Source organism: Epinephelus lanceolatus, chromosome 23 (genome assembly GCF_041903045.1).
Source record: "Epinephelus lanceolatus isolate andai-2023 chromosome 23, ASM4190304v1, whole genome shotgun sequence".
In the NCBI taxonomy this organism is placed as follows: Eukaryota; Metazoa; Chordata; class Actinopteri; order Perciformes; family Serranidae; genus Epinephelus; species Epinephelus lanceolatus.
This window is the reverse complement of record NC_135756.1, coordinates 21925138-21944634: the sequence shown is the minus strand read 5'-3', so window position 1 is coordinate 21944634 and position 19497 is coordinate 21925138. Positions and strand designations below refer to the sequence as shown.

The 19497-nt window shown below is 45.4% G+C and overlaps 1 protein-coding gene across 13 annotated transcripts in view; it reads right to left on the bottom strand.

The window, feature by feature from the left end:
- sox5 (SRY-box transcription factor 5) overlaps positions 1–19497 on the bottom strand; it is a 300708-nt gene that overhangs the window by 59423 nt on the left and 221788 nt on the right. The gene's annotated exons all lie outside the window — the stretch shown is intronic.

The window sequence follows — 19497 nt, the reverse complement described above, 5'->3', positions numbered from 1 at the left end:
TACTCCCTGTTCTTCTGACGTATAAGACGTGTGTGTGTTCTGTGAGGTAAGCGGGTGGAGTCTGGTGCCCACGCAGGGGTGTGGGCTGCATATTTGCAGGGTGGGGTGTTGGGAGCTGAGGGCGAGGGAGGATACCCGCCTCCCCCTTGACAAAAACGAAGGAGTGAGGAAATGAAAAGACGAAGGGAATAAAAGGAAGTGGACGTGTGAGGCGTACAGGGCAGTAAAGGAGGGTAATGTTAACTCATGAAATTCAGTTTCCCCCGAAGTAGCTTTAAGGTCGGAAAAATGATCTTATTCCACTTATTTATATTCTGTATCAGCTTGTTCCAGCTCCTTATTAAAGCTATATGATGTTTACACTGGATGAAATATTCAAACCCAATATTCTTTGGGACATTAATGGGACACTTTTAAAAACCATCCTTCCTTGTTTTGACTGTCTGGGTTTTGAACGCACAACTCTGGATCCCGATTGTTGTATTTTTAAAGCGCATTAATTCATCCGAGGGTGACGTTCCCAGTCCGATCCCGCACTGCAGCGCGAGGGATTCTGGGAAAAGCAGAGGGGGGAAAACGCTGACAATAACTCTGGAATCGTCGGCTATTATCTTGGCTCATTGGCTCAAACGGAGTCAAGCTGCTGCCCTGCAGCCGAGCCAAAACAACCCCGTCCACCTGCCGAGAGAGGGAGAGAGACACTGTGTGCATGTGTGTGTGTGTGTGTGTGTGTGTGTGTGTGTGTTAGAGCGAGCCCCCATCCGGCTTTTGGATCCACAGTGAGCTTTTGGTTCAGAAGCTGCTGGAGAGAGAAGGCGAGGGAGAGAGAGAGAGAGAGGGAGGGAGAGATGGGAGGAGACTCGACTTCAGTCCAGCTCGCCCCAACCAACCTCACAAACAATACCTCTCTCTCCCTCTCTCACTCACTTTCTATTTTTCACTCAGACGTTTTGCCCTGAGTCACCACAAGCGGCCAGCTCTATTTTTCCTATTATCTCATATTTGTGAAGCCTGGAGACCTTTAGAGGAAAATGGAGGGAGGGTTGGTGAGGAGGAGGAGGAGGAGGAGGAGGAAGAGGGGGGTTTGTGGAAAGAGAGGGAGCGAGAGACACAGAGAGAGAGAGCCTGGGCCCTCGGGTGCACAACAAAGGGACCTCTGTGCCAGCGCCAGGCCCAGCCGGGCTCAGAGGAGGGTGGAGGATGAAGGAGGAGAACGAAGGAGAAGGAGGAGGAGGAGGGCCCACAGGAAAGGGCCCTGGCTTGGGACCCGTGGCCGGCCCTTATATTCCGAAAAAACAGGCTCCACATTGACTTGGGCCTTGGCAGCCATGGGGCGGGCTCCTGCTACTCCCCCCAACCCGCCACCCCCCTGCCTTCCCCTCCTTTTCCTTCTCCGTTCTCCTCCTCCCTCCCAAACTGAGCAGGGGTCAACATTGAATAAGCAATTATACAAGCACTGGTGGAGTTTGTCTGAGACTGCCACCCTGAACACTGAAGTATTGAGATGGAAGGAAGAAGTAACAGAGAGGGAAAGCGAGCAGAGATGTGTGGTGACTTCTGTGGGGGGAAAAACATTCGCTGGCGGCCATGACGGAGACAGAGAAAGCATGCTTACATATGATGGAAAGATTAGATTATAACTGTCATGTAAACTAAAATAGTCTCCCTCCAAGCTCCTCAAACACCGATAGTACGACGGTCAGTGGCCATTGGCGTCAGATACCAAAGCACGAGGCGCCCTTTAGCGCTGTATAAGATGGGTTAGAGTAGGAAGAGTAGGAAAGTTTGCACAGGGCGGACAGGAGGGGAGGTGGATGGGTCAAACAAACCCAAGACATTCACCCAAGAGACCGCTGTTTGTGTCATGTATGAAACTAAAGTCAATCAAGTTATTTTAGTAACAATGTAGTGTGCTAGCATGTGTAGCATACTACACTTGCAACGTATGTCACGTGACATAACCTAACATACTTATTTTTTAAGCCAAACCATGATGTTTTTTCTAAATCGAAACCTGCGCTTTTGTTGCCTAAACCTAAGGAAGTAGACCTAAAAAGAAACGTTTATTTTACCTATGTTCTAACTTTATTTTGAAAAGAAAATGTTTGCATTTAATCAGCGGAAATGTAAACTGACATGCGTGATGAGCGTGCAAAACTGATGCTAGGAGGGTACCTGGAGCATCATAGTCTTAACACTTCACCTAACACAGCAGCAGTCCCTGTTGTACTGAATACTTGCTGTAGTTTAAAAAGGGAAAAAGTAGTGTCACTATCTAAATCATATGAGGTAACTTAAGTCTTTCAGTAGTAGGATGTTACAACTTTGATAGACTCGACCTCCTACATTATGGAAATGTTCAAAGAAACTTCCGAAAAGAAAAAAGCAGAATTTGGAATACAACTGCTCACTTATTTACACCCTCTTGATACTGCAGCTTTTGCTTTTCAGTCTGGCTTATTCCCCCCCTCGCTGAAGGCACCGACACACTCCATTACGAAATGATGATGTTGATATTTTGATGATCAATTCATGTCTGGTTGAGCTGGGCCATGTGTCTGGACACATTTTCATCGATTCCTTCTAAAGACGGTCCAATCGTTCCAAAGCGAAGGGGGCCGTGCCAAGATTACGGGCAGTCTCTTCTTGTCAAAAAAAAAAAAAAAAAAAAAAGAGAAGAAGAAGAAGAAGAAAAAAACCAGGGGCACTATACTGCGGCTTGAGAGAGGAGAAAGAGATAGAGAGGGAGATGTATCAAAAAGCTTTTTGTCCAAGCCCACCTCGCACCACCACCTCCGCAAGGTTAGCCGCTAACAGTACCAATTACTGGCTTGTTGTTGGGGAGAACAGCGCTTGGCAACAGTTGCCGCGGTGGCCGGGCCTCTGTGTAAACACTAAAATCCCTCTCCTCCTCCTCCTTCTTACTTTCTAGCCCCCTCCCAGTGCTCCCTGTCTCCCACTGAAGCAGAGGATCGCGAGTCAGAGAGAAACAGAGAGCGTGCACATATATACTGTATGTGTGTGTGTGTGTGTGTGTTAGGCTCAGTCCCTGGTCGCTCTCAACGTCCACAGTGACTTTTTAATTCAGAAGCTGCTCCAACTTTAGTTATTAATAAACACCCAGACCACTAGGCAGGCTAAGGGGACACTTTCACACACACAAACTGAGAGTATCTGGCACGCACTCACACACTGAACTACATGACATCAACTTCTGAGAGTTAAGAGACTGTTATTCACCGTGCAAAGTAAGTTAAGTTTTTGGGTGAAGCAACAAGGGACATATGGTCCTCCCCTAAAGTACTGTCACAATCGCAGACGCGTCTCTAAACACATTTCGGGGCGACACACCTGTTACAGAAAATCGCACACACACCATATCACTTGCCAAAACACCTAAAGGCTAACCGAAGAGAGGGCTTTATTTTTGTTTTTTAAGGAGATGAAGTTTTAGGGGGAGGGGGAAAAAAAGCTTAAAAAGGACAAATTAGCTTTTTTTTCCCCTCTCCTTTAAATGTGAGGCCACTGTGCTGCAGAAATATAAAAAGCAGGAATGTAACTAACACAAAACAACAGATGTAGTGTGCTCTTTTTTTCATTCTAATATTAGGGATTGTATGGATGTATATAGCAACATGTTTCCATTAAATGCGACGTTCTAAGAATAGGCCACAGCACATAAAGCGAACATTTACAAGGGTGTCAGTCAACAATTTAATAAATTGAAAATCCATTTATCTGAATACAGAGTTCTGCCCTTCACTCCACTGCCTTTCCCTAACAGATGGTGTTGTGGGTGCTTATGTCCAATTTGATTTGAACCAAACCCTCAGCCAATTTTTACACTGGCATGAAATCTCAGCGAGCCAGATCCACACACTGGCAGTCAGAAATAGCAGCGGAGAGGGCGCGACATTGTGAAAGAACGATGAAGGGCAAAATCTGGAGCGACATTCGAGAAAGTCGCAGAAAAACTTTCCTTGTTGTTTCATTTTCGCTCGTGTGCTGTTTATATTTTTTTTCTCCACTCTTTCTCCTCCTTCTTCTTCTTCTCCTCTCTCCCCTCCTCTGCATGTTGTGTTTGAGCTGAGCTGGAGAAATTAGCGATGCTATCTTAATGCAGTGTTTTTTGCGGGAGACAGAGAAACGTTCCTTTCACAGACACACACACATACACACACAGAGCATTTTCCCAATTGCCTCTGTGACCTCCATTATCATTAAATGGTGTTTGATAGCATCTAGACATTTGAATCCGCTGTGGACTAATTCAGCTCGGCCCCTGATAGCCGCTGCCACTGCACCTTATTAGGGACAAGCTATGGGACCCAACACAGATCCCATTTTCATTTTACTGCCTCATACTTTACAGGCTGAAGAGACCAAGTGTCAACTGTGGTACTGATAACCACCACATACTGCCCGCTAATTGCCTGGTTAACAAACATACCCTCATGAGAGACTTTTGAATAGATAATAGAGCTTCACACGCAACAATGGGTCATGCTGTATTTAAAACTCAATGTATTCACAGAGGATCCTTTGAAAAGCCGCTGTGACGAGTATATTGTGTGTCAGGTGAAAAACGTATATCTCCTGAATGTAAAGTAAGAAAAGCATCTTTATTACTTTTAGGATTTTGGGGCTTTTCAATATGATTTGAGAGTGTTTCAAAAGCATAAGAGGTCAAAGAGTTTTCTCAACCAATAGTAATGCATGATGTAATCTGCCAACTAAAGCATGAAAATCACTTAAATTAGGTTTTCAGCAACAATTTCTATGCAACTTGCAGATGGAAATGTAATTTGCAGACTCTTGAAATCTTTAGTTTCATGGAAAAAAAAATTCTGATTCATATCAGTGACCTGTGAATCAACCGATAAGACAAGCCAATTTTCTTAAATTGCAAATAATAATAATAAAAAAAAAAGCGTGTCTGCAAATTCTGCTTTCTCAACCCGATGTCAGAGCGAGGAGAGGGTTAAATACTCAGGGCCGGCACTCTTTTAATGCACGCACATCTCTCCCTGTCAAAAGCATCCTGTTGAAGTAGGCCAAGGCGTGTGTATCGGTGTGTATCTGTGTGTGTGTGTGTGTGTGTGTGTGACTGTGTCGTACACAGTGGCTCGGGCTGCTGTAATGGAAAATGACACTTGCAATCTGTCTCGTGGCAATAACCCCTCTTCAGTGCTCTTGTCTCCACTCCGCGCACACACACACACGTGCACGAGCGCACACTCAATGTCTCTGTCACCGCAGCAGCCCCCGGGCCGTCCTTGTCACTGCACAGCTTTATTGCATCACTTTAACGTGACAACAAAAGAAGACATTGTGTATTGGGCCTGCTGTGTATAGGAGGGGAACGGACCCACGCATTAACTACGCGAGAGACAGACGGAGAGTACACACACACACACACACACCCACAGAGTACAGCATTTTCTCTTGTGAGTCGTGACATTTTTCGTCTGCCTGTCAAAGCAATGACAGAGAGACAGACAGAACAGCAAGACACTCCTGACACACTAATGTTGCTTTGCATGTTAGAAGCCTATTCAAACAAGGCTGAGCTGTGACTTTAACCTCCCCTGCGCTTGTGTGTGTACGCGCGAGTGTGTTTGTGCATGTGAGACTGATGGGTAAAGACTGTTATTTCTGATGCTATCATAGTTTTGGCCCTGTGTTGGCTGTTTGATTGACAGTTGGCTTGGCTTTAGAGTGGCTTTGCTTTGCCGGACGGCGGAGGCGGGACCCGCCTATTCCAGTTAACGCGGACGCTGTTGACAAGCACAAACAGACGCACACGCACACACTTCTCCCTCTGTTTATGTGTCTGTTTGAGTCTTGATATCTGTCTCTGTCTCTTTCTGTCTTTCTTCTCTATGTGTGAATGTTTGTTCCATCTGCGCGTCGATCGGCCCGAGACAGAGCGCGTTGTAAAGCCTTAAGAATAGCCCACATTGTCCTGGGTGCTGCTCAAAGATAGGGCGACAGACATGTGAGAACCATTAGACCAATGGCAACAACAGTCCAAACAGCACTGGAATGCTCTGCTGACTAGCATGTGTGTGTTTATATGTGTGTATGTGTGTGTGTGTGTGTGTGTGCCTGACCTGTTGGAGCCTTAAGAGACACTGAGCTCCAATTATTCGCTCACGTCGACGTCTCCCCCTGTAAATCTTTTCCTACTCCCCAATTTTCCTGGCAAGATCATCATCGTTTGATTGGTTGATGAGATTTGCCTCGTCAATAATGGCTGATGCTGCTGGTTAGGTCACATTTAGATCACTTAGCCATCTGTGGCTAACAAAGAGGAGGGGCAGAACTCACACAAATTAAATGACAATGACAGAGTTGGTGAAAGAACATATTGTGTTGACGGTGAATCATTTTTCTCTTAAATTTTACCCTTTTTTTTGGGTCGCATACAAACTGGACGTGTGGGGTTTCAAAGTAAGGGGTGTTTGGGAGGAAGGCAGGGTCTAATGAAAGATGCCATTGAGTTGCATCATGGGAAATGTAGGCTCGAATGTTTTGTACTGGGGACTAAAAGTCAGCATGTCTTGACAGTTGCTGAGTTCCCTACCTTTCTAGGGGTGCAAAATCAATTTGGTAGAGTCCCCCTTTAATTAACTAACTTTTTGTTTAAAGATTAGTCTTAACATTTGTCATTTAATACCAGCACTGGTCAATTTGTCAATAAAGTCATGCAGGAACGAGTCCTTAAGACCAGAAATGAGTTAGCGTGTTTGTACTTCTGGGTCCTTCGTCTTGAAGTCCATGAGTTTTTTGAATGGGATTTCGGATAACACAAGCTTAATAGACTTTCACGACTGTCTACGGCATAAAACACACCCGTAAATACCTCACTTGAGAATCTTTGAGTGTCTTAAAAAAGGCAGTGGCTGAATGAGGCTACAGAAATTGTTGGAGACATTTAATGACATCCTGTAAAACACCACCTTTACAGCCTGACTGTGGTCATGGCATTAAGTCATGCGACTGTGGTTTGGTTCATTCATTGCCTAACTTTAGCTGTTTACTTCTGGCGATGTTTCAAAAATCATAAAAGCGGTGTTCATTTGTGAAGATAACCTTGCTGAACAAAACGTGTCAGCATCACAAACTTTGTCTGCCACAGAGCTTATTGAAACAATCCAAAATCCAGTGGAGAAAGAAAAATCCTGTTGGCTTTTTGTCGAGGGAACTACAGCGATGGTGGGCCTAGAAAATGTTTTTTGCATGCCGATTTGTTGGTAGATTCAAGACCACTAATGTAAGTCATTGGAGAGAACGGGAGCTCAAATGTGCAGACCACCCATTCAAACTTGATATGTTTTAGGCGTAAAATTTAATTGGTATATCTACCATAAACACTAGGAAGTAATGAACGATTAGGATGTTTATCAAACCAATCCTGTGTCTTTATCAGAACAAGTTAACTGTGTCAATTCGTTTACACTAACATTGACTTCACTGATAAATATCATACAATCTTTGACTTCTGCTCCTCTCAGACATCTTGCATCAGTACTTCTTTTCTTCCTGAACATTCCTGTCTGCCTTTGACCCTCTTCACCTCCTCCCCCCGCTGTTCCTCCGACAAGACACCCATGACTCTTTGAGTGGGCTAATTGTCATAACAACGTTTGGCTCAGAAGAGACTGGAGACTACAGTCGGGTATGATAACCTTGGCCGTAACCTCGTTAGTGTAATTAAACGAACCAACAAAACGGACGAGGAGGGTGTGATCTAAACTGGGGCACAATCCAGTCCGGTTTAGTGGGCTAGAAACCCTGCGTTCGCCTGTGTTTTCACATAGTAAACTGATACTGGGGGGCAGGGAGAGCTAGACAGAGGGCTCAATGTTAGGGAGTGTGTTGGGCGTGTGTGCTTTTGGGGTGTAAGAGTGTGTCGGACAAACTGACATGACTGAACAAACAAGTGTCCAGTGTCTCGGCGTGGACAGCTCCTTGAACCAGCATCACAAGACTGTCTAGTGTGAAGCTTGCGAACAAACATGAGTACAGTACATGAGTTCAATTTGAGAGAGAGAGGGAGAGAGAGAGGACAGACATCGAGAGCAGGAGAGATAAAGATAGATCAAAAATCTGCCAGAAGGAAGAGATGGATTGTGGAATGTTTCCGTCAATGCTTTGTGTCTATGAATGTGGACCCAGATACCAGCATCACGGCTTCGAAACCCACCACCCACCATATGACACACACACACTCACGCACATGGAAAGACAGGAAAGCTCGCAAACTCCACCCACATCTAAAGGAGCCTTAAATAGCGCTGTTACACACCACTTACACACGGCTGATCATTGATATTCATAGTTACTCATCATTTTGCTCACAAATTTCAACAACAAGGATTCTAAATTTAAGCAACCAAAAGAAAAGGGCTGTGAGCGCAGGCGGAGAGTCTGTGGTGACGCAGGCAGACACAGATCAGAGAAGTATGAGGTGAAAGTTTCATGGTAACTCTTTGAAATGAAGCAAAGAGGAGTGAGGAATGAACGAGACTCAGGTGTACATTTGTGTGTGTGATGTTTTGGAGAAAAGAAAGGAACAAGTGAGCGTGAGGAAGGCGGGGAGGTGAAGGTGGAGAGGTAGAAATCATGTGTCGCCGTAAGAATGGAGAGTTTCTCCAAAAGTAAACACAGTTACAGGCCAAGCTAATATAAACAAGCCTTATTGGAGGTTTACTCGCTGAATACAGAAGCAAATCCATCATTCAGAGAGAAGCCTCGTTCCTACAATAAGGCGCCTTTAAATGATGGGCTCTAGTTGTCTTGGTGAGTTCAGAGCAACTCTCACTATGTATTAATGATCACTGTGGTGTCATGTCGTAACGTCCCTTTTAAACCCACTGACGGTGATGTTTTGGAGAGGCTACAGAAACACACACCTGGGTTACAGACAAGACTGGCGTACAGCAGCTGATTTGCTTTGTCGGTATTACAATGAGCCAAGAGGACCCCGTGTTTGTGTGTGTACATGTACACGTTGCCCTGTGTGCGTGCACGCTTTGCATCTGAGTGTGCGTATGTTTGGATGTTTGTGTGTGTGTGTGTGTGTGTAGGTGACAGCTCCAGCCCCAAACTGACTGGCATCTGGCGGTGGCAGTTGTTTTAACAGCTGAGCTGACAGCATTAATCCGAACGCACCCAAATCAAAAGGAGACAACACCTGTTCACTGCTCCTGAGCCCAGCCGAGGAAGAGACGAGGGAGGGAGGAGGGGGGGGGGGGACAGAGAGCGAAGTATGAATGGAGGCAGGGAGTGAAAGAGATGGAGGGGGAGTGATTAGAAGCAGGTGGAGAGAGTGACGGGGACAAAAGGAGGTAGGAGGAGAGGGATGGAGGGAAGGTGGCAGGGAGGAGAGACAGGAGCGAGGGTAGGGCAAGGATGGAAAGCAAGGGATAAGAGGGAGGAAAGAGACAGAAGAGGGAAGGATGAGGTAGGAGAAAAGGAGGAGAAGGCGGGGGGGATGATGAGAGCGGGCACGCTGCCAGGCAACACACACACGGCACTCTTTCCCCTGAGCGAAGCGGAAAGGGGCAGTGGGCCAAACAAGGAGGGAGGGGTGAAAATAGAGGAGAGGGAGGGGTAGAGGTGAATGGATGGATAGAGGGATCCCACAGGGAGGGAGAGAGGGAGGGAGGGAGAGAGAGAAGGATGGCTGAGGAGGGATGAGGGGGGGAGCAGATGGGCAGACAGAGAAGTGCAGCAGCGATCTATCCAGAGGAGCATCACAGCTCCGACATGAGTGGCTGGTGATAGCCGCTCCGCTGGCCAAGCAGCAGCGAAGGAAAAAGAATGTGAGTGAAGGGGTGGGGGGTGGAGAGGGGACTGCTTGTCTCCCAACATCTGGCTCAAATAAGGCCCGGGCCTTGCTGTGGGCTCAGGGTCACGACCCCTGAGGCTGACAACACAGACGCCACCACTTCATCTGCGGGACCCACCCTCTGACCAGCAAGCCAGGGGTTAATTAATATAGACCCTGTGGCTTCAAAAGCTGACACAGTGACTGGCTGACGGAGCGGCTGAGTGAATGGATGTCTGAGTAGCTACAAGATGGAGTAGCTGAGAGTCTGACTTCTTGGCAACTGCAGGACTGGCCTCCATTGCTCGCTGACTGGCTGACATATTGAAAGACTGAGTAACTAGCTGACTGACTTGTTGCTCTGCGACTAACTGAAGTGCTAAAGCTCCACAACAGTATGCACACCACCTTGACATCTGTCATATAAGATGGAGCGGAAATGGTAAGGGTGGCCCGTGGGTGGCGATTACGTGGACGGCTGGAATGTGTCCATTCGCTATCCCTGATGCATCATGGGTAGCTCCTCGGTCAGGTCACACAGGCTGGTGCGTTCGTCATCCCAAGTGCGGCGACATACTGTACATGAGTGTTTTTACTGCAGTGTGTGCAGACAATCTAACAAGAGCTACTCGGTGATACACACCAATGCCACGCCTCCACTCAGGCTGTTGAAGCCCCTTTTACATCCGTGTCAGGCCTTAAATCCTGCGCCAGACACTGCTGACATGGGTGATAGGGGGCTCTGATGCTTCCATATGTGTAAAAATTGTAAAAAAAAAAAAAAAAGAGATTCTGCTACTTTGCGCACAAGCCTACATGGATTAAAAAGAAGAAACTAGGGTGTAGCCTCTGTCACACTTACACACACACACACACACACACATATATATATATATTTATATAGACAAGTAGTATGCAGTAAAAGTACATTATAGCCTACAGTAAGCTTAGGTGCTGCCATGAAGGCGCCATAAAATTGTAGATGTGCACCTACAGTATAGGACCTGTTTATATAGGTCACATAAACACTTGCAGATGCATGCGTGCATGTAGTATAGATGCACATACATGTATGTATGCATCACAATAAGGAAAGTTAATCTCACTTTTATCTGCTTGAATATGACCATCTTGCCATGACTGGTATCCCAGTTTTGTGTGTTTGTTCTGGTTGATTTGCTCATGGTTTACTGATTTAAAAGCATCTCATTTAAAGCTCTGCTTCCTGTATTGGTTTCTAGTTCATCTGAGTGTTATGATTCATGGAACAAACATTAATGCCGTATTTTAAGGGTGCATAATTTCATAATATTTTCATTCCAGTCAATTACTAACCTTTACCTTTTTTTCTGCACCAAAATTAGCTTGTCTACGCGAGTTTTTGTAAATAGACGATAGAGTGCTTTTCAACTGCCAGTAGACCAGAGCCATGTACATGGTCATGAACAGGCCAGAAAACAGGTTAGTAAACAATAGAAAGCAGCATGGAGGCTAGTGAAAATGTTACAGTGGTCACTTCTTTTTTATAAACCAAACTCATTGTGTGCTGACTAAATTTTGAATGATGTTCGAGCACTGTTTGGATGAAGACGAAGGGTATTTTGAAGTGGTGTGTCATTGAACCATGCCGGAAAAGGGGTTAAGGTTAGCATGTCCACCTGAGTGTACTATTTCCATCACTGTCAATCAAAGCCGATCAGAGCAGGAGCCTATAAATACATGTGACAACTACAGAGACTGTAACTGTCCCCATTATATACAAAAGTCAGATGTTAGCAGGTGTTAGAGGGTTCTTTTTGTCCAGTGGAAAAGGTACGAGTTCAAATCTAGGGTGTCTTCAAGAAGTTAAGTCAAGGTTAAGGTCACAGAAAGTCAGGTGAACATGCAAAAATGTGAAATTTGTACAGAGATAGGCTTAAAATTGAACATATAGGAATCATTTTTCAAAAAATTAGTGATTAATAAATGACGATTGATTTGGGTTAAGATGTTTTTCTCACTGGGAATTACCGACTGTTCTGTAACTCAACACACTTGCTAACTAAACTCAAACTAAAATAAAGTTAGACCTTTGTCTCTGTTTTCCTTGTGATTAGGATCAAATTACATAGTTCTTTCCAGGAAACTCTCGAGGCTACTACCGACGTGTGTATTCAAGAGTTACAAATAGTTGTAATTGAGCCTTCAATACAAGACTACTGTATGAGAAAAGACAGATGTCATTAACTACCTATTTCTAAGTTAAGTAAACTCAGAAATGCCTCCATGCACACACACACTTTAGCATTTGCATGTTCACAGAACTGTCTGTAAAGCTCACAGCAGAGTGAGAACTTTTTATATTTCGCCATGGCACAATGTCAAGATGAAAAGTCAAGCGTTTCATTCCAAATCGCGGCATCCACCTACTCACAAAGTGACTGCTGGTATGTCAGTAAATTACTTAATGGAAGATTGCTGAAGTTATCTGCTCACTTGATGACGCTTCCTATTAAGTGAAAATGTTTGAGGGTGCAGTCGTCTGGCCTTTTGAAAACTGGTTGAACTCCAAGAAGCAATTCCTTTCCACAGTATTTCTCAGAGCGTTATTTGTTGCTTAAGTGCCTTCAAAGTGAAAGTTTTAAGATGTTTCAGCTGCATTTCATATCCTTTTGATAAAGTAATTGAGGGACAAAAGTCGGCGCACTTTACACAAAACTCATTCATCTTGCAGCCATTTTGCAGCATAAAAACATTCCTCCGTCTCTCCATGGCAATGGGAGAAAAGACCCGAGAAAGGGTGATCGCAGAAATAGAAGAGAAAACAACAACGGGGCGTGCAAATAAAGAGAGTTTATGAGAACGCTGAAAAGATAAATCATGAATTCCACTGATTTGGTCATGGGACATGGCGCTGAATGGAAGTCAATGGGCGGATGCCAAAACACTGGGGCCTGTCTAACATTTGGGAGTTGGTGACAGGAGGCCTTTATGTGGGACAGTCTGACTCACAATAATACACACACAGACACCCAAACATATTAATATGATTGCATGACAAACAGTAAGTGCACAAATATGTTCCTAATGCGAAGAAATAAACACATAAACACTCCCACTAGCGTCTTCATCACCAGGTACCAACAAGACAAGAATACACACATGCAAATACAAATACTGTAGGACAGTCATATTGTGGATGGGTCACAATAGCCACGCTATGGAAGCCCTGGCTGATTCATGAACCTCAGGCCTTTGTCCTTAACTTAATGCCACGCCGGGAGGCCAATAACACACACAGACACACACACACACACACACACACACACCATCAGGAAAACCACAGGACCCTCTCTCCTCTCTCTAAGCCCCTTTATGCTCATGTATTGGACAAAAGCTGGGGCACTGCTTTTCCCCCAAAACACTCTCACACACACACACACACACATACACACACACACACGCACGCTATTCATCGCCTTAATATCACTCATCTGGACTGGGAAGAATGGTAGAAAGGAGTTTCATCCTCACTGATTGTCTCGTGCAAGGCTGAGAGAGAGAATGCCATGTTGAAAAGCAGACGCAAAACAATTCAATAAGAAAAGTGACTTGAATGCGGCTTTCATCAAGCCAACAATGGCCGGCCCCACAATAGGCCTCAGGTTCGCCCCATGATGTTGCCTGTTTCTCATGCCACAAAAGAAAAAAAAAAAACAAAAAAAAACACAAATTGACTCGATTTGAATTGGAAGCCATGTCCGCGATGATTTTCCCCCCATCTATTAAAAAACGCAGTGAAGTTAACTGACACTCGGATAACTGGGAAGAGCGATAAATAAAAAGGAAATGGTTCTCTTAGATGAACGACATGAAGCGTGAGCTCTTAGTCTGCTTCAAAGTGAGTTTTATTGGTGCAAAGAGAGATTCTTTTTCAATCTGTGCAAAGAACGTTTCAATATCACCACTGGCGTTTTAGTTTTTCTTTGCCAGGTCACAGGATTGGAGGCGTAGCATAAAAACCAACGCATAGAGTTCAAATCTCTTTAGTTAGAGGTTCAAGGCAGAGTTAGTCTCATAAGCACAGTGTCAGCTCCTCTTTAGTGAACGCTGACTGTGTATTTAGAGGCCTTTAACTGGCAAACAGGACAACAAAATCACACTTTTCCTGGCTTGCCTGAACTTTCTTTTTCACTTGTGGTGAATTAGAGAAAAGAAAAAACAATTCCCTCTTTCAACCTCCCCCTCTGTTTCGTTTCATTCGCCTTCCTTTTCCCAGCGCGAGAAGAATGATCTCGACAAACAATGGCTGTAAGAGTCCTGCTGCACTTCATGTTAATTTATACAACTAACTAATTACCGACAAAGGGTGGAAATCACATAAAGACATTCGCCCGCTCCCACGCTAGGGCTGTGAACCTGCTGCTGTACGAGTGTGTGTGCGTTGCAGTCCACAAATTCCCCTCAGGGATCTGTGCCTAAAAGTCACAGGTCCATGTGATGACTTAGGTTTTATACGCCATTGTTGATGTTTATAGTGTGTGTGCATGTGTGTGTGTGTGTGTGTGTGTGTGTGACATAACCCCCCATATAGCGGAGCAGTTGAAGGATTAAGTAAAGTGAAGGAGGGGGGTGGTCTGATGGACGGATGAACCAGAGACTGCCTCGATCCTTCCACTTCTCCGGCTCTTTTTTTTTCCTCCCTTTCTCTCCCTCTCTCCTTCTTCTTGGCAGAATGTATCCGCCCTTCCCATTGTCACCCATTGGAGTGTACGGAGGCGTGAGGGAGCTCCAGCCACTGTGTGCTTGTGTGGCACAATGGCCTTGCCTAAGTGCTGTCCTATAAAATGCCTCAGTGCTCTCTAAAAGCAAGCCCTGGGTTCCCTCCCTGCCTTGAAAATAGATGAAGTGCTGTGCGTGCATGTGTGAGCATGTGTCTGTGTGTGTGTGTGTGTGTGTGTGTGACATCTGTCATTGAGTTGGCATTTTCAGTATGGAAACCAGTGCCTCGGAGCAGAGACTACACTCAGCTATAAAAACACCATTCTGGTTGACCTCAAGGTTGCCGGCGTGGCTATAAACCTGCACATTGTGCGTGAGGGTGTGCACGGGCGAGGCTGTGTGTGTGTGTGCATGAGTGCGCCTCTTGTTTCCCCGCACGTGTGTTCAGGTCAAGGCCGCGCTGTATAGAGGGCAGGGTCTGACCCCAGAGCTGCGCCATGGCTCAGTAAAACAACAAGATATTGCCATTTGTTGACCCTGACGACGTCACCGCCAAGAGAGGTGACCACTGAAGCCACACAATCAAGCTCAGTGCAAAATTATTTACAGCGCTAAGCTATTTTTCATAAGAGTAGCAATCATTGTGTCAAACTGGATGTCAGCTCACATGAAAGTGGGCAATTTGAGTGTGTTTTTCTTCTCCTTTTTAGGGAAAGACATCTTAATTGTTAAAATCAGCCTTTAAAGAAGTTTAATTCTGAAATTTAGAACACGATGGTGGCATTAAATTGCTGCTGAATCAATACAAATTTCTATCACAGGTTTTTTTTTTTTCACAGGAAGTGAAGTGTTGACACCGGGAGTGCAGAGAACTGAGGAATACTGACAAATCTGGCTGCTGAATAAAAAGCAAAGAACTTCATTTTCAAAACAAAAACAAAAAAATCGAGTGAAAACTGGCAACTCTGCACGTTAAGTGATGGATGACTCACATCATTTAGGCAAAATGCAGTGTCAAAAGGGTTATTCAGCTAAAAAGATATATAGTGGAAACACAATTATAGTGGAGGAGCTGTTCACAGCAGAGGTTACACATTACAAAAAAAAAAAGAGATAACAGAAAAAGTCCCGGAGGCCACGGAGCCCCAGTGACGGGTAGCTGGAGCTGGGTAGCAGAGGGTCAACAGACAGGTCCAGAGATGGAGCTCAGCTGGCACTGACTGTGAGCCACTTACAGTTAGAGGAGGACTGTGAGCCACTTACAGTTAGAGGAGAAGAGGAAGAGGGAGAGGAGAGGAGAGGAGAGGAGAGGAGAGGAGAGGAGAGGAGAGGAGAGGAGAGGAGGAATGAGGCTGAGTGTCTGGTGAAAGTCCAGGGCAGCGGAGGCACCACTCCAGGGGCCGAGATGAACATCTGTGCCCCATTTAGTGATGTTTCTCCTCCTTTTAATTCCCCTCGTTTTTCTTCTTCTTTTATTTCGCAGTTTATCATCTCACTCTGTCTGTCTGTCTATCAGATGCATGTCTTCTCCCACCGCTGGTCTAATAGATTATCACCAGGCCCTGCTCTGTGGCACAAAGGTCACAAGAGGTTAAACGGCGAGTCCAAGGGAATGGTCCAGGTGTGTGTGTGTGTGTGTGTGTGTGTGTGTGTGTTCAGCCGCACAGGTGTGTGTGCAGCCATCTCTCTTGGGCTTTAACACCGGCTCTCCTCTCGACCCCTCGCCTCCCGCGACGCTCTGCACTCTGCTCTCATTATTCCACGTAATGACACACACACACGCTGCAGCACGAGCCGCTCACCCAGCGGCCCCTCGCCTCGGGTCCAAACAAACACACACATAAACACACACACAAGCACACACACACGCGGGCGAGTGAGTGTCATGGCATTCTTATCTTCACTGTTCCTCCCTGTCGCTCCTGAAGAATTTACTGAAGGCGGCGTTTGTGCGTCTGCACATACATGTACCGGTGTGTGTGTGTGAGTGTGTATCTCCAGGGTAGCAGGTGGCCGGTGGAGTAAGACAGGAGATGAATGGAGAGAGCAGGGGAGCAGTGGAGCATGGTTGGGCCAGGCCATGGGGGACAACATGGCTAGTCATTTATTAGAGGGCCAACACACATACACACCTTGCATGCATGCAAAATGCAATCCTTGCCATAACACACACACACACATGCTCTGTCACAAATACATATGCAAATACACACACACACACACACAAGTATACATGCTCCCAAAGGCTTAAACAGCACACACACATACACACACACTGACCTAGTATCTACCATTCTCCATTCATCTAGCCTAAGTAGAGCAACACTAGCCACAGACACAGAACTATATCTTTCAAACTTAAGCCATATTTGTGTGTGTGTGTGTGTGTGTGCGTGATTGTCTATGTGTGTGTGTGTGTGTGTGTGTGATGTCTCGCTCCAGGCTTGCCTTCAATAAGTCAAGCTTCTCATTCTGTTTCGAGATGTTTATCGTTTTCTGACCCATTTCATGTCTTTGGCCCCTTGTTCACATCCCTCCTAGTGTTAATGCTCCTAGACTCTAAATGTGTGTGTGTGTGTGTGTGTGTCATTGATCCAGCTGGAAGCAGTGTGTATGTGTGTGTGTGTGTGTGTGTGTGTGTGTGTAAGAGAGAGAGAGACAGAGAGAGCAGTAATATTCCAGGCCTTTCATAATGATTAAAGCCTTCATTAAATTTTCATCCCAACCTGCTGTTTGCTGCTAATGGCCTTTGTGAGCCACACAGCCAAACAATAGCTAGCCGGGCACAGAAAAGGGATTTCTATCTCGCGTTCAATACCGCCCCTCGTCGTTTCTCTCCAATCCCCCCCCCTCCATTTCCCTCTGCCTCTCTTCATCTTTTCTCAGCATCCCTTTTCTTCCTTTACTCTCTTTTCTTTCTTCCTTTCTCTCTTGCCTGGCCTGAGTTTGTGTGTGTGTGTGTGTGTGTGTGCATGTGTGTGCTGGGTTTGCAAGCGCTGGGGCCTTTTGTTAGCGCGTTTCATTTAAACGTAGGGCAGATAATGCTCCGGGTTGGTTTGGATGCCGCACCACTGTGGCACTCCGCTAATGGGGTCTGTGAAGACACTGCTCTCTCTCTCTCTCTCTCTCCTTCACCCTTCTCTTCTTCCGTCTTGTCTTTACATCTCCCTCTCTCTCTTCTCTCCCTCTCTCTGTTTCTGCACTGGCTGACTCATAAAGATCCATTATTGTTGTTTTTTTTCCCTGTGCAGCCAGTTCACGAGGTCCAGCGAAGCAGCGAACAACCCAAAACACACCTCAATTACAGCTCAGCTCGACAAACAGCCCAGTATTTTCTTTCTTTTTCTCTCTCTCTCTCTCTTTTTTTTGTAAAATGTGCCACAACAGGCCTCTCTATTGACTGGAATAAAAACAACCAGACGGCGAGAACTGACCGGCAGTCTCGGGTGCTTTGAAAAACCTTGCAAAAAAAAGCATGGAAAAAATAAGGTTAGCGCATCGCAGCTTGAAATGAAAGCCTGTTGATGCACTGCCGGAACACACACCAACACATGAACACCTACACTTAAAAGACAAACACACACTGTACCGCTGCACTGTTCTTTCACCTTTCGGAGCACAGTGCTGTACGGGGCTGCATACAGTTCAGAGATGTTTGAAAAAGAAATCTCAGTGCACAGCAGTGGTGGATTTAGAAGCTAGAGGAAAAGTATGGAAGTGTGTAAGAAGATCTACTGGTTGCATCTGCTATAGAGGTCCTGACCGCATTGTGGATCGGGTTCAATTATCCTCAGGTCTCTTCAGGTCTTGTGTTTGGGTTTGGACAGGTTTACCACAGGTCCTTTTTGGTCTGGGTCCAACAATTTGGGCCCATGTAGACGCCTAATCTAGTTTGCTTAAAGGTATACTACGCAGGATTGTGAAAATCCAACCCCAGATTCACTCTCGTTTAGCATTTTGCCTCGCTATATTTCCGTTTTCTCTACGCTGTGTCTCTTGGATGTCTGTGCTTAAAAGTCCAGTATGTAGGATAACATTGATTTGTGACATGCAACTGCTTTATTCAGTGTTTTTACCGGTTTAAATGACCAGGTCTGTTTGTTTTGGAGAGGAGGAGACCTCTGTGGATAATTCAACTCCTGTTTCAGCTGGTTGCAACCTGCAACCCTCACCTGATCGCTACCTTTTAATAAGCCCGAACCTCATCTAAGCGCTGTGGGAGTACACATCCATAAACGTCCTGAACATAGACAATAAGAAGAAGGTATAAAAATCCAGGCAGAGGGCAGTCTTTGCAGAAAAACACCCCCCCCCCACACACTTCCAGTGGGTCATAAGTGATAACTGAGAGGTATTACTTATGTATGGTTAAAGGTTATTCTGTGTAGTGTACCTTTAAGGGCCTTTGAGCAAGGCAGTGAATCCCTACTGCCTTCAAGTACCTGTTTTTCAAACTGATGCTGACCTCCCTGTGCAGCGCATGAAAGTTATCTTCACCAATAAAGCACAATGTTATTTATATTATCCCATCAGATGGACACCTGTTGGTAATCTCTTTATCACATTAGCACTATCACATGCATTTCATAGTGACTTAAGCCCCCATTTATGTGCCCAATGAGAAATTAGAGCTTGCCATGAGCTAATTTTATCCGTTGACTCCGACTGTTAGCCCAAGGCTAAATTTGTGAATGAAATGTGGGGGCTAATGGAGCTATGCAATGTTGCCCCAGGCAAAAATCTGGTTTATTGTCTTCAACAGTGTACAAAATTTTTATCTCGTGGCTGAGAGAGCATTATTCAAAGGGTTAAAAGGTAGTAGGAAAGGTGATAGGATGCATTTAACCCTCTATGATCATTTAGCAGAAAGAAATCTCAATGTAAGTGTCTCTTCTTTGAAATGAAAGCTGGGAAGCATTTGGAGAGTTCGGCTTTTCACACACTCCGGCATACACTCCACA